The sequence below is a fragment of the Thunnus maccoyii genome, chromosome 18 (genome assembly GCF_910596095.1).
Source record: "Thunnus maccoyii chromosome 18, fThuMac1.1, whole genome shotgun sequence".
NCBI classification, from domain to species: Eukaryota; Metazoa; Chordata; class Actinopteri; order Scombriformes; family Scombridae; genus Thunnus; species Thunnus maccoyii.
In genome coordinates this window covers 30,036,651-30,051,650 of record NC_056550.1, presented here as the reverse complement: position 1 = coordinate 30,051,650, position 15,000 = coordinate 30,036,651, and the positions used below count along the sequence as shown (strand labels likewise).

The 15,000-nt window shown below is 35.5% G+C and overlaps 2 protein-coding genes across 9 annotated transcripts in view; one reads left to right on the top strand and one right to left on the bottom strand.

The window, feature by feature from the left end:
* Positions 1-474, bottom strand: part of itga2b (integrin, alpha 2b) — a 33,178-nt gene extending 32,704 nt beyond the window's left edge. For 7 of the 8 annotated variants that reach the window (XM_042393931.1, XM_042393933.1, XM_042393935.1 and 4 more), the window contains exon 1: positions 359-474. The gene's annotated coding sequence lies outside the window, so the exon portion shown is untranslated. Of the gene's footprint in view, positions 1-132; positions 332-358 lie in introns of those variants that run through there. The other variant, XM_042393940.1, reaches the window with a different exon arrangement.
* The window catches only part of crhr1 (corticotropin releasing hormone receptor 1), a 46,254-nt gene that overhangs the window by 2,449 nt on the left and 28,805 nt on the right, over positions 1-15,000 (top strand). The window lies entirely within an intron of this gene.

Below are 15,000 nucleotides of genomic sequence, written 5' to 3'. Positions count from 1 at the left end.
ACACATCAATAAACAAATATATAATAAACAATAATGATGCTGTGGTTAAAAACAACAGCAGCAAGCGGCACCGACACGTGCACGACTTCACAGTTTTACACCATAGACTGTAAAAAATATGGACATAGTTACCGTGACGTCACCCGTTGGTTTGTGAACCGACCGTCACCATGTTTGATTGTCGGAGCCCGAAGTGGCCATATTTGGACGAGAGGCTGGAGCTGACCATAGCACTAGCTGCTAGCTTGGTTAGCACGGTGCCTTTGCAGTCAATGGTTAAGAGTGGAAACGCTAATGCTAATGCTAATTTCCGCTAGCAAAAAACAGGCCTAAAACTATTAAAACAAAATGTACTCACCAGAAAAACTGATCATTGGACTCCTTAGAGGATCTTTTGGTTCAACCAAACGCTGAACAAGACTTTTTTAGGCAACAAAAATGTTAGTTAACTTTCATGAACTGAAAATGCCCTGAAATAGCAACGGCTACAGCTATACTCTGTGAATATGGGGTTACGCCACGGTTACGTTACCTAACCAACATTGTCGCCATGGTCGCGACTTGTCAATCACAACATAGCCACGCCCTGAACATCATGCTGTATTGAAGAAGACTTGAAACTAGTGATTGAGACCATAAACTCATTAGGAAAGTGTTTACTGACGTAATAAATCAAGTGAGTAGTAGGGTCATTTTCTCATAGACTTCCATACAATCAGACTTCTTTTTGCAGCCAGTGGAGTCGCCCCCTGCTGGCCGTTAGAGAGAATGCAGGTTTAAGGCACTTCTTCATTGGCTTCACTTCTCAGACCCGCAACTTCCTGTTTGCTTTATTTGTAAACTTCAAACCTCAGTTTTTCCTTCTCATCAATTTTATTGGACTTTGTTTTTTATTTATTTCATCTAGTTTTTATTTGATTTGATGACATTTGTTCGGTCTCATTATCGGCTCATCAGTCATCTGTGAAGCTCTTTGAACTTCACGCTGTACAAATAAAGTTTGATTGATTGATTGACAAAAGTTGTGGAAATGTTCTGCATTGTGTTTCACTTTTAGACAGACATTAGAGAAGCTTTTTGCCATTCAGACATTAACGTTGGCTATTAGAGAAGCTGCTGTTTGTAACGTCCAACAGTGGACATGTGATTTATTGATTTGTTGATTATAGACGAGAAATAAAATCCAAGAGATTTATTTCTAACAAGATGAAAAAACAAAAAGACGAACAATAAAACCCTGAAATCCAAAACAGCATCAGAAAATAAAATAACATCACACCAAAACAGCAAAGTTAAAAACCTGATGATAAGCATGTGACTTTATTCCATAATGAGGCTGTGTGTGTAAAAGGCTTCTGGATACATTATTAACACTTCACATGAACACACTCCGACGCTGCTCTTACAGTTATTGATTGATTGATTATTGTTTACGTGGGCCTCCTAAGGTCTGTTAGTACACAAACATACAGAAGACAAGACATGAACACTCAGGAATATAAAATAAAACTAAGTTTGAAAAAGTAACAACAGTCAGTTTAAAATCAAATTGAACCAGTGGAGACAGATGTTGTTTGTTCCCGTTAAACAGACGAACTCGTGTTTGAAGGGTTTTGGATGTTGGTTGTTAAAAGGCTCCAATCAGCAGCCTGCTTTACTCTTCATGTGTCTCTTTATAACTCAGACTCATCACAGATGACACTCCTAAAAACAACACATATTTAAATGGAGTCTGGTTTTAATTTAATGAGATATGAGCAGCTCGGTTTGCACTAACTGCATCTTTAACGTATTGATACTGAGGATGGCCCGTTGTGATTGATGAGCATTGATTGATTAGATGTTTGGACTTGTTTAGTTTCTGTTTCCTCATATGCTGAATGTAAAGAGTTTATAGAGAGTTTATAAAGAGTTTGTAGAGAGTTTATGGAGAGTTTATAGAGAGTTTGTAGAGAGTTTTTAAAGTTTATAGAGAGTTTGTAGAGTTTATAGAGAGTTTGTAGAGAGTTTATAGAGAGTTTATAGAGAGTTTGTAGAGAGTTTATAGAGAGTTTATAGAGAGTTTGTAGAGTTTATGGAGAGTTTGTAGAGAGTTTGTAGAGTTTATGGAGAGTTTGTAGAGAGTTTATAGAGAGTTTGTAGAGTTTATGGAGAGTTTGTGGAGAGTTTGTAGAGTTTATAGAGAGTTTGTAGAGAGTTTTTAAAGTTTATAGAGAGTTTGTAGAGTTTATAGAGAGTTTGTAGAGAGTTTATAGAGAGTTTGTAGAGTTTATGGAGAGTTTGTAGAGAGTTTATAGAGAGTTTGTAGAGAGTTTATAGAGAGTTTGTAGAGAGTTTTTAAAGTTTATAGAGAGTTTGTAGAGTTTATGGAGAGTTTGTAGAGAGTTTATAGAGAGTTTATAGAGAGTTTATAGAGAGTTTGTAGAGAGTTTTTAAAGTTTATAGAGAGTTTGTAGAGTTTATGGAGAGTTTGTAGAGAGTTTATAGAGAGTTTTTAGTGTTTATAGAGAGTTTGTAGAGTTTATGGAGAGTTTGTAGAGAGTTTATAAAGAGTTTGTAGAGTTTGTAGAGAGTTTGTAGAGAGTTTATAAAGAGTTTGTAGAGAGTTTATAAAGAGTTTGTAGAGAGTTTATAAAGAGTTTATAGAGTTTGTAGAGAGTTTATAAAGAGTTTATAAAGAGTTTGTAGAGTTTGTAGAGTTTGTGGAGAGTTTATAAAGAGTTTGTAGAGAGTTTATAAAGAGTTTATAAAGAGTTTGTAGAGTTTGTAGAGAGTTTTTAAAGTTTATAGAGAGTTTGTAGAGTTTATAAAGAGTTTGTAGAGTTTGTAGAGAGTTTATAGAGAGTTTATAAAGAGTTTGTAGAGAGTTTATAAAGAGTTTATAAAGAGTTTGTAGAGTTTGTAGAGAGTTTATAAAGAGTTTGTAGAGTTTGTAGAGAGTTTATAGAGAGTTTATAAAGAGTTTGTAGAGTTTGTAGAGAGTTTATAAAGAGTTTGTAGAGAGTTTATAAAGAGTTTATAAAGAGTTTGTAGAGTTTGTAGAGAGTTTATAAAGAGTTTGTAGAGTTTGTAGAGAGTTTATAGAGTTTATAAAGAGTTTGTAGAGTTTGTAGAGAGTTTATAAAGAGTTTGTAGAGAGTTTATAAAGAGTTTGTAGAGAGTTTATAGAGAGTTTATAAAGAGTTTGTAGAGTTTATAGAGAGTTTATAGAGAGTTTATAGAGAGTTTATAAAGAGTTTGTAGAGTTTATAGAGAGTTTATAAAGAGTTTGTAGAGTTTGTAGAGAGTTTATAAAGAGTTTGTAGAGAGTTTATAAAGAGTTTGTAGAGTTTGTAGAGATTTTATAGAGAGTTTATAAAGAGTTTGTAGAGTTTGTAGAGAGTTTATAAAGAGTTTGTAGAGTTTGTAGAGTTTGTAGAGTTTATAAAGAGTTTGTAGAGAGTTTATAAAGAGTTTGTAGAGAGTTTATAGAGAGTTTATAAAGAGTTTGTAGAGTTTATAGAGAGTTTATAGAGAGTTTATAGAGAGTTTATAAAGAGTTTGTAGAGTTTGTAGAGATTTTATAGAGAGTTTGTAGAGTTTGTAGAGTTTGTAGAGTTTATAAAGAGTTTGTAGAGAGTTTATAAAGAGTTTGTAGAGTTTATAGAGAGTTTATAGAGAGTTTATAAAGAGTTTGTAGAGTTTGTAGAGATTTTATAGAGAGTTTATAAAGAGTTTGTAGAGTTTGTAGAGAGTTTATAAAGAGTTTGTAGAGTTTGTAGAGTTTATAAAGAGTTTGTAGAGAGTTTATAAAGAGTTTGTAGAGAGTTTATAGAGAGTTTATAAAGAGTTTGTAGAGTTTATAGAGAGTTTATAGAGAGTTTATAGAGAGTTTGTAGAGTTTGTAGAGAGTTTATAAAGAGTTTGTAGAGTTTGTAGAGAGTTTATAGAGAGTTTATAAAGAGTTTGTAGAGTTTGTAGAGATTTTATAGAGAGTTTATAAAGAGTTTGTAGAGTTTGTAGAGAGTTTATAGAGAGTTTATAAAGAGTTTGTAGAGAGTTTATAGAGAGTTTATAAAGAGTTTGTAGAGTTTATAGAGAGTTTATAGAGAGTTTATAGAGAGTTTATAAAGAGTTTGTAGAGTTTATAGAGAGTTTATAAAGAGTTTGTAGAGTTTGTAGAGAGTTTATAAAGAGTTTGTAGAGAGTTTATAAAGAGTTTGTAGAGTTTGTAGAGATTTTATAGAGAGTTTATAGAGTTTGTAGAGTTTGTAGAGAGTTTATAAAGAGTTTGTAGAGTTTGTAGAGTTTATAAAGAGTTTGTAGAGAGTTTATAAAGAGTTTGTAGAGAGTTTATAGAGAGTTTATAAAGAGTTTGTAGAGTTTATAGAGAGTTTATAGAGAGTTTATAAAGAGTTTGTAGAGTTTGTAGAGATTTTATAGAGAGTTTGTAGAGTTTGTAGAGTTTGTAGAGTTTATAAAGAGTTTGTAGAGAGTTTATAGAGAGTTTATAAAGAGTTTGTAGAGTTTATAGAGAGTTTATAGAGAGTTTATAGAGAGTTTATAAAGAGTTTGTAGAGTTTGTAGAGATTTTATAGAGAGTTTATAAAGAGTTTGTAGAGTTTGTAGAGAGTTTATAAAGAGTTTGTAGAGTTTGTAGAGTTTATAAAGAGTTTGTAGAGAGTTTATAAAGAGTTTGTAGAGAGTTTATAGAGAGTTTATAAAGAGTTTGTAGAGTTTATAGAGAGTTTATAGAGAGTTTATAGAGAGTTTGTAGAGTTTGTAGAGAGTTTATAAAGAGTTTGTAGAGTTTGTAGAGATTTTATAGAGTTTATAAAGAGTTTGTAGAGTTTGTAGAGAGTTTATAGAGAGTTTATAAAGAGTTTGTAGAGTTTGTAGAGATTTTATAGAGTTTATAAAGAGTTTGTAGAGTTTGTAGAGAGTTTATAAAGAGTTTGTAGAGTTTGTAGAGTTTGTAGAGTTTATAAAGAGTTTGTAGAGAGTTTATAAAGAGTTTGTAGAGAGTTTATAGAGAGTTTATAAAGAGTTTGTAGAGTTTATAGAGAGTTTATAGAGAGTTTATAAAGAGTTTGTAGAGTTTGTAGAGTTTATAAAGAGTTTGTAGAGTTTATAGAGAGTTTTTAGAGAGTTTGTAGAGAGTTTATAAAAAGTTTATAGAGAGTTTATAGAGAGTTTATAGAGAGTTTATAGAGAGTTTATAGAGAGTTTATAAAAAGTTTATAGAGAGTTTATAGAGAGTTTATAGAGAGTTTATAAAGAGTTTGTAGAGTTTATAGAGAGTTTATAGAGAGTTTATAGAGAGTTTATAAAGAGTTTGTAGAGTTTATAGAGAGTTTATAGAGAGTTTGTAGAGAGTTTATAAAAAGTTTATAGAGAGTTTATAGAGAGTTTATAGAGAGTTTATAAAGAGTTTATAGAGAGTTTGTAGAGTTTGTAGAGAGTTTATAGAGAGTTTATAGAGTTTATAGAGAGTTTATAGAGAGTTTATAGAGTTTATAGAGAGTTTATAGAGTTTATAGAGAGTTTGTAGAGTTTATAGAGAGTTTTTAGAGAGTTTATAAAGAGTTTGTAGAGAGTTTGTAGAGAGTTTATAAAGAGTTTGCAGAGTTTGTAGAGAGTTTATAGAGAGTTTATAGAGTTTATAGAGAGTTTGTAGAGAGTTTATAAAGAGTTTGCAGAGTTTGTAGAGAGTTTATAGAGAGTTTTTAGAGAGTTTATAAAGAGTTTGTAGAGTTTGTAGAGAGTTTATAGAGAGTTTTTAGAGTTTATAGAGAGTTTATAGAGAGTTTATAAAGAGTTTGTAGAGTTTGTAGAGAGTTTTTAGAGTTTATAGAGAGTTTGTAGAGAGTTTATAGAGAGTTTGTAGAGAGTTTTTAGAGTTTATAGAGAGTTTGTAGAGAGTTTATAGAGAGTTTGTAGAGAGTTTTTAGAGAGTTTGTGGGATGTTGTTCAGTCATAATGAGTTGAAGTTTATTATTGTCTGATTATTACTTTTAGTTGTTTGAAGGTTTTTTAAACTTCTGTTTATTTATTTTCTGACATCAGAGGAAACTTTTCTTTTTCACATTTTATTCAACAGATGTGAGTTTCTGTGATTGCAGAAGAATGTGAAAATGGTGTCACAGTGTTGCTGTGTCAGCTGTTCAGGATTTAACCTCTTGTTCTTAATGTTAATGAAACTCGTTCAGATCATCAGTTTTCTCTAACCGTGTCCCGTATAATAGTTGAGTCTACTTGACCCTTCTTGTTGTCTTTTATACAATCATGGATTTCTTTCTTAATTTCCTTTACAACTGTCTGATTGTTTAAAATACCAATATTTAGTCTCCATATGTCACGCCCTGAATGGACTTTTGTGTGTTTTTTGGACTCTTTGTGTTATTGTTCTTTTGACTTCCTTGGTTTTTATTATCCATCTGATGCCCTCAGACTTTTTCTGTTTTCAGTTGGACTTTTTGATGGACTCAGACTCAGTTGGACTTATGTTGCCTGAATTTGGTTTTCTCTGTGTTTCCCTTGTGTGTTTTCTCCTCCTGTGTTCATGGGCTCCTCCTCTCACCTGCCCTGCTCCCTGTTTTCCTCAGCCAATCACTCCCAGCCTGCACTTGTGTCTAATCACCTGTTCCCCATTCCCTGACTAGTTTGGTGTGTATTTATAGTCCAGTTTTGTGTTCAGTCTTTGTGGAGTTGTCTGTGGTCGTGGTCGACGTTCCTGTGTCTCAGTGTCTCCTATGACTTTTTGAATCATTTCATTAAATGTTCTGCACCATATCCTGCCTGCCTGATGTCTCTTGCGTTTGGGTCCACCTGCTCCACTCACCCTACCTGACACCATAACGTACTCGTCAGCCTATTATTCAGATGTATAGTCAAATAAATTACATTGTGGTCCGAGACATCTGCAGTTCCCATTGAGCACTCTTTCACCCAGTGTCTATCTATAATGTTCATTAGGAAAAAGTCTAATCTAGAGTTTACTTGATGGGCGGCTGAATAATGAGTAAAGTCTTTGTCTAGAACATGGAGGTTCCTCCAGTAATCAAACAAACCTGTCTGTTTAATTAATGTTTTGAGATCTTTTGACCTCTGAGTTTTATCTCTTTGGTACTTGTATGTAAAGAGTTAATTATTGATCCAAACTGTTTACTGATCACCTCAATAAAGAAACCTCACATCAGTAAAATCAACTCATTTATTGTTTATGAGGCTGTTAAAGCTGATCGTTGTCATCATTTGTATAATTATATTATCTAATCAAGCTTAAACTCTACATATTAATAATTCATCATAAAACTTCTGAGTTCTGGTGAAAATAAAATGTGCAACTGGCCAACGTGAAGCTGTGAAGAGACTCTGAGGCTCATAAAGAGAACAGACAGAAACTTTAACTTCAATTCAGATCTTAATGTCTCACAAAAACAATAAAAGGTGAAGAACTGTAACAGTTAAAGAAGAAATCAAATAAAGAGCTGAGCTGTGAAACGTCTTTATTATAGTGAGAAACGCTTCAGCCTGTTTGACAACATCATGTGTTTATGTTTGTATATCAGCAGTAGAAGAACTCAGATCCTTTACTGCAGTTAAAGTACCAATACAACAATGTAAAAATACTCCTACAGTAAAAGTACATAAGTATTATGAGCTTGATGTAGTTAAAGTATTGCAGTAAAAGTACATAAGTATTATGAGCTTGATGTAGTTAAAGTATTGCAGTAAAAGTAGTGGTTTGGTCCCTCTGACTGATATATTATTATATATGACATCATTAGATTATTAATAGTGAAGCATCAGTGTTAGAGCAGCATGTTACTGTTGTAGCTGCTGGAGGTGGAGCTAGTTTACACTACTTTATATACAGTTAGCTAGTTTAGTCCAGTGGTTCCCAACCTAGGGGTCGGGCCCCTCCAAAGGGTCAGAAGATAAATCTGAGGGGTGGTGAGATGATTAATGGGAGAGGAAAGAAGAAAAAACAAAGTTCTGATACACAAATCTGTTTTCAGTTTTTGGACTTTTTCTCTAATCTTTGATTTTTGCTGAAATATTGGATCATTTGAACATTTATTGAAATGAAAGCATGTGAGAAGTTTAGAGGGAAAAATCACTATTTGGTGGAGCTGTTAACAACTCATAGACATGTGAAATGTGACCCAGACTACACACTGCTTTTTGTAAGACGTCAAAAGACAAAAAGGTTGGAAACCACTGGTTTCATCTTTAACAATGTGTTGTATTTTAAAAGCTTGTTATATTATCCATTGTGTCAAATCTTCATCTGAAAAGTAACTAAAGCTGTCAAATAAATGTAGTGGAGTAGAAAGTACAATATTTCCCTCTGAAATGTAGAAAGTAGCATCACATGGAAATACTCCAGTAAAGTACAAGTACCTCTAAACTGTAATACTGTACATCTGTTGGAGGAAACAGAAGCAGCTGCAGAGAGGTGATGGATGGAGGAGGGAGCTGGCGTTTCTCCAATGTACATCATTCTAAATATAGAACACACACACACGTTCTGAACGAATAATGAAAAGAGAAGAAGAGATTCATTCATCACTTCCTGTTTCTGTCTTGTGTTTTCATCCCTCCATCCTCACACTGCAGGAGGGATGGGGGGGGGGGTTTCTGGGTAATGAAGTCCTTGGGCAGCAGGCTGGTCCTGTCGGTCATCAATCAGCCAATCAGATTCAAAGACCAACTCCCTAACAACCTCTTAGCAACCACCCACATCACCATCACACAACAATGATTTGTTCAATTACGGACGAGGAATTCGATGACATAAAGAAATCACTCAACTGAATGTTGGAAGAGATTCTCTAAACAACAACAACCGATTATGGAGTTGATGGGAGAGATCAAGGAACAAAATGTTGAGTAGGATAAGAGAATCGGAGTGCTGAGTGTCAGACCTGCAGCGGTACTCCTGCATGAATGACCTGAACTGGACTCCCTGGAGTGACAGGTGATTGTTTTCTTTAATGACTAAGGCATATCCATGGACAGCAGCGTTACTGTCATCCTCTCCCTAGAAAAGACAAACGCGAGACACCTGCCATAATGAACAGACTGCTCAGACAAGAGAGACAGCTGAAGGGATCCGACATGTACGTGAATGAACAAGAAAAAATGCTGACATTGCCAGAAGAAGAAGCATGCTTCCTGAGAAAACAGAACAAGATCCAATCAACACGGACAGCAAACTGCGAGGTTTTCATAAAACTGAATGTGTCACCAGAGGACGCAAAAGTGCTGGTCATCAGGGAGAGAACTGGACCAGAACCAGTGATGACAGCTGCTGTAAATGGGTGCTTACCTGATCTCAGGACAGCTCAGTAATGGAGAGTGAAGATAATACTGACTGTTCCCAATATCAGGTCCAACAAGGACGTTAAAACTTACAACATAATGAGACACAAAACATGAGATGCAATTAACTCGTTTAAAGAAGACCTAATGAAACAACTGATTGGAATAAAGTCTGTGTAAAAGATGTAAATGAAGCGTATGAGACATTTTTGTCCATAACAGCTGCTCTCTATGAAAATAATTGTCCTCTAGTAAAGAAAGTAGGGAAACTGTGGCTAACTAAGAGAACGCAGGCAAGAAAAAAAAATTAGTATATAAAGAATTTTTAAAGAAAAGAACAAAAGAGGCAGAAGATACTTATAAGAAATATAAAAACTAAACTGACAAATATTATGAGAAGCAGCAAAAGGGATTATTACAGCAACTTACTGGAGGACAACAGAAATCATGTTAAAAACACATGGAAAGTATTGAATGACATTAAAAATGAAACAAGACAAACAGGAAACCCAAACTATTTTCTGACAAAGAATAATACAACTATTGATGAACGGACTTAGTTGAAGATGAAATGAATGATTGTTTTGTGGGTGTTGGTCCTGGTTTGGATGAGCAGACTGCAAAGACTAGAAGTAGAGATGATAAATAATTCCATGTTTATAAGGAACAGACAGAAAGGAAATTATTGACATTGTTAAATCATTTAAGAATAAAAAACAGACTGGAAACAATTTGATACGTTCATATAACATGTTCTCTCTAAAGACTGTTTCTTTACTTTCACAGTTATAAAAAATACTGGAAAATATTCTATACAAGACAACTGTGTGTGTGTGTGTGTGTGTGTGTGTGTGTGTGTGTGTGTGTGTCTGTGTGTGTGTGTGTGTGTGTGTGTGTGTGTCTGTGTGTGTCTGTGTGTGTGTGTGTGTGTGTGTGTCTGTGTGTGTCTGTGTGTGTGTGTGTGTGTGTCTGTGTGTGTGTGTGTGTGTGTGTGTGTGTGTCTGTGTGTGTGTGTGTGTGTGTGTGTGTGTGTGTGTCTGTGTGTGTCTGTGTGTGTGTGTGTGTGTGTGTGTGTGTGTGTGTGTGTCTGTGTGTGTGTGTGTGTGTGTGTGTGTGTGTGTGTGTGTGTGTGTGTGTGTGTGTGTCTGTGTGTGTGTGTCTGTGTGTGTGTGTGTGTGTGTGTGTGTGTGTGTGTCTGTGTGTGTGTGTGTGTGTGTGTGTGTGTGTGTGTGTGTGTGTGTGTCTGTGTGTGTGTGAGTGTGATTGGCTGACAGATGTGATCCTCTGACCTCGTTACCAGCAGCTGTTTTTTCACATCAGGTCACATGACTCAACATGAGCAGAAACATGTAACATGTATGTAACATATATTTACATGTATGTAACATATATTTACATGTATGTAACATATATTTACATGTATGTAACATATATGTGTGTCGAGGGTTGATCTCAGTTTACTGATAAAACTATTTACAATAAAAACACGAGGAGGTTAAAACGTGTGCAGACGTGTCAGACAGCAGTACGACAGCGTTTCCTGACAGTTTGTTGTGGAACATCCTGCTGCCAGTAAAAACGACCCAGCAGTGATCAGACAAACCTGCATCCACAGCTGCAGAGATGTTAGCAGACCAGTTACGGGTTATTACTGTTATGAGCAGGCTGAGTAACATGTTGAATAAAATTCATACAGTTAAACAAATTTAAATATTCTGAAGCAAACGAGTCTGATTGATCGTCAACAGTTAAAATCACCTAAAATAAAAACGTTGTTGTTGTTGGTTTGGATCGTTGACAGTAATTCTGTCTGAAATAAAAGAAGTGCATCGTTTGGGTCTGTAAACTGTCATATAGAGTATAATACTAATATATAAACTGCTAAAAATAAAAGTGATGTTCAAAAGATGTGTAACCATCAAATGTAATGTCTTAAAAACCAAGTGAGGCTGAGAGGACGCTGCTGTACCTTCATCTCCTCCTGGAGGAAGATGAAGGCTTCAGTGAGAGCAGCTGGTCTCAGTTAAAAACATACAATCAATATTATTATCAACAATCAGGTCATTAATAAGAAATGTAAGAAATTTAAAAGTGCCGTATTCAGGGTCACTGGTGAGATCTTCTTGATGGTGGATTAACAGATGTAATTATTAAAATTCACACCATGAGTTTGTTTGATGTTTTGTTTTGCAGTGATTATAAATAAGAGTCTCACCGCCGGGCGAGCTAGAGAGAGAGAGCAGCATTAAGATGGATGCCATCGTGCTTAAGAGCCATAAAAGATTAAAATTGTCGATAAAAACAGACAAACGATGGAGAGCCTCGTGTGGACAGAAGTCCCGTCCTGCAGCCGAGGACGGGGACCAGAGATGAAGGTTCTCACTCAGAGCAGAGCTAACATTAACCCCCATTAACAGTCAACAACAAACAGACCACATCAAGTTTCTCTGTGTGGTTCAGAACAATCTGAGCCTGTCAGAAACACTGATGAAGGATTTCACTGTTGGAAAACAGGCTCCAGGATGAAAAATACCAAAGTTAATAACTTTATCTGTATAGCAGCTTCCCAGCAAGCATGCAGCCAAAAGTGTTTCACAAATAAGTGAAAAAAACACAACAGTCTGAACACAGTAGAGTAAAACATTAATAAAGACAGCAGACGTTGATCACAGATAATATTATAATAACAGGATATTTTATATTGTAGCAGGAGAATAAAACCTGCTGCTGTTCAGTCTGAATATTCTGATATGTTGGATATATGGTTTCTGCTCGGCTGCTTCGTGTCTCGTTGATGAGTCGATGCTGCGAAGCGTCACAACACTAACAGCCGCCTGCAGGCAGGAAGCTGCTGAACATCCTGTCTGCACCACTGACATCACTATCATGTTATTATCATGTTATTATCATGTTGCTCTGACAACTGTCTGACCAACGACTGAAAGCAGAAAACTTCTGTTCAAAACATTTAAACGGCCCGTTTTGTAACACGACTGCATAAAAAGCACGAAATATTCACTAAAAGTCACCGTGTTAAAACGTGACCCAGTCTGGGCGCTCTGTAGTCCGACTGAATCCAACTCTGGCGGCTTTTCCTCCTCGCTGGGATCCGTTTGTGCAGATCTGAACTCACACTCAGACCAGAACTACGATCCCACCGACTACCAGGAGAACTCTGCCAGTTGTAGCCAGGAACGCTTTGCATGCTGGGATGTTGATGAGTGAATTTAGTTGTTAACAACTCGCTGCAGAATGAATCGAGGTCACACCTGGACGAGCAGGTAGAACGTCGTATTAACCAGCGGAGCTTCTTCATCACCTTCTTCCTGTCTTTACATTCATAGTCCCGCCCCAGATACACCCGGCCAATGAGAGGAGAGGACGTTCTCACCCGGCCAATGAGAGGAGAGAGAACGTTCTCACCCGGCCAATGAGAGGAGAGATCGATCTCACCTGGCAGTATTTGTACTGTGTTTTCAGTGAGATACTAGTAGTATTTGTACTGTGTTTTCAGTGAGATACTAGTAGTATTTGTACTGTGTTTTCAGTGAGATACTAGTAGTATTTCTACTGTGTTTTCAGTGAGATATTGGCAGTATTTGTACTGTGTTTTCAGTGAGATATTAGCAGTATTTGTACTGTGTTTTCAGTGAGATACTAGTAGTATTTGTACTGTGTTTTCAGTGAGATACTAGTAGTATTTGTACTGTGTTTTCAGTGAGATACTAGTAGTATTTGTACTGTGTTTTCAGTGAGATACTAGTAGTATTTGTACTGTGTTTTCAGTGAGATATTAGCAGTATTTGTACTGTGTTTTCAGTGAGATACTAGTAGTATTTGTACTGTGTTTTCAGTGAGATATTAGCAGTATTTGTACTGTGTTTTCAGTGAGATATTAGCAGTATTTGTACTGTGTTTTCAGTGAGATACTAGTAGTATTTGTACTGTGTTTTCAGTGAGATATTAGCAGTATTTGTACTGTGTTTTCAGTGAGATACTAGTAGTATTTGTACTGTGTTTTCAGTGAGATACTAGTAGTATTTGTACTGTGTTTTCAGTGAGATACTAGTAGTATTTGTACTGTGTTTTCAGTGAGATACTAGTAGTATTTGTACTGTGTTTTCATTGAGATACTAGTAGTATTTGTACTGTGTTTTCATTGAGATACTAGTAGTATTTGTACTGTGTTTTCAGTGAGATACTAGTAGTATTTGTACTGTGTTTTCAGTGAGATACTAGTAGTATTTGTACTGTGTTTTCAGTGAGATACTAGCAGTATTTGTACTGTGTTTTCAGTGAGATACTAGCAGTATTTGTACTGTGTTTTCAGTGAGATACTGGCAGTATTTGTACTGTGTTTTCAGTGAGATATTGGCAGTATTTGTACTGTGTTTTCAGTGAGATACTAGTAGTATTTGTACTGTGTTTTCAGTGAGATACTAGCAGTATTTGTACTGTGTTTTCAGTGAGATACTAGTAGTATTTGTACTGTGTTTTCAGTGAGATATTGGCAGTATTTGTACTGTGTTTTCAGTGAGATACTAGTAGTATTTGTACTGTGTTTTCAGTGAGATACTAGTAGTATTTGTACTGTGTTTTCAGTGAGATACTAGCAGTATTTGTACTGTGTTTTCAGTGAGATACTAGCAGTATTTGTACTGTGTTTTCAGTGAGATACTAGTAGTATTTGTACTGTGTTTTCAGTGAGATACTAGTAGTATTTGTACTGTGTTTTCAGTGAGATACTAGTAGTATTTGTACTGTGTTTTCAGTGAGATACTAGTAGTATTTGTACTGTGTTTTCAGTGAGATACTAGTAGTATTTGTACTGTGTTTTCAGTGAGATATTAGCAGTATTTGTACTGTGTTTTCAGTGAGATACTAGTAGTATTTGTACTGTGTTTTCAGTGAGATACTAGTAGTATTTGTACTGTGTTTTCAGTGAGATACTGGCAGTATTTGTACTGTGTTTTCAGTGAGATATTGGCAGTATTTGTACTGTGTTTTCAGTGAGATACTAGCAGTATTTGTACTGTGTTTTCAGTGAGATACTAGCAGTATTTGTACTGTGTTTTCAGTGAGATACTAGCAGTATTTGTACTGTGTTTTCAGTGAGATACTGGCAGTATTTGTACTGTGTTTTCAGTGAGATATTGGCAGTATTTGTACTGTGTTTTCAGTGAGATACTAGCAGTATTTGTACTGTGTTTTCAGTGAGATATTGGCAGTATTTGTACTGTGTTTTCAGTGAGATACTAGTAGTATTTGTACTGTGTTTTCAGTGAGATACTAGCAGTATTTGTACTGTGTTTTCAGTGAGATACTGGCAGTATTTGTACTGTGTTTTCAGTGAGATATTGGCAGTATTTGTACTGTGTTTTCAGTGAGATACTAGCAGTATTTGTACTGTGTTTTCAGTGAGATACTAGCAGTATTTGTACTGTGTTTTCAGTGAGATACTAGCAGTATTTGTACTGTGTTTTCAGTGAGATATTGGCAGTATTTGTACTGTGTTTTCAGTGAGATACTAGCAGTATTTGTACTGTGTTTTCAGTGAGATACTAGTAGTATTTGTACTGTGTTTGGGGTTTTGGAAGCAGAACATGGAGTTGGATGTTGTTGCCATGGTGACTGCACTGATCCAGAGTCACACAGAGACCTGATGTGAACGTCTTTGATGCCGAAAACGTTTTG